A 613-nucleotide genomic window follows, 5' to 3' on the forward strand; every position below is an offset into this window, starting at 1 on the left:
ATGATGGATGTGTTCATTATCTTGATTATGGTGATGGTTTCATGGGTGGGGCTAGCTATGTAAAAACTTACAAAATTGTACACTTTAAATATTTAAAGTTATTGAATGTCAATTATTTCTCAGTAAAACTGTTTATACGTATACACTTACAACACTAATTGGTAGGCTCTTCTGCTGGAGTTCCTTTCTGAATCATTAGTCACTCAATAACAGGTACATATGTGTATATATACATGTACATACTATTTATATAGTGCATACTATTTATATGTACATAAATACATATAAAGGTATATATTATTTATATATATACAGACATATAAATACATATAGGCTGGGCACAGTGGCTCATGCTTGTAATCCCAGCACTTTGAGAGGCTGAGGCGGGTGGATCATTTGAGGTCAAGAGTTCGAGACCAGCCTGGCTAACATGGCGAAACCCCCTCTCTACTAAAAAAAAATACAAAAATTAGCTGGGTGTGGTGGTGCAAGCCTAGAACCCCACCTACTTGGGAGTCTGAGGCAGGAGAATCGCTTGCGCCTGGGAGGTGGAGGTTGCAGTGAGCTAAGATCACGCCACTGCACTCCAGCCTGGGCAGCAGAGCAAGACTCC

The sequence above is a fragment of the Cebus imitator genome, unplaced genomic scaffold (genome assembly GCF_001604975.1).
Source record: "Cebus imitator isolate Cc_AM_T3 unplaced genomic scaffold, Cebus_imitator-1.0 Scaffold68, whole genome shotgun sequence".
In the NCBI taxonomy this organism is placed as follows: domain Eukaryota; kingdom Metazoa; phylum Chordata; class Mammalia; order Primates; family Cebidae; genus Cebus; species Cebus imitator.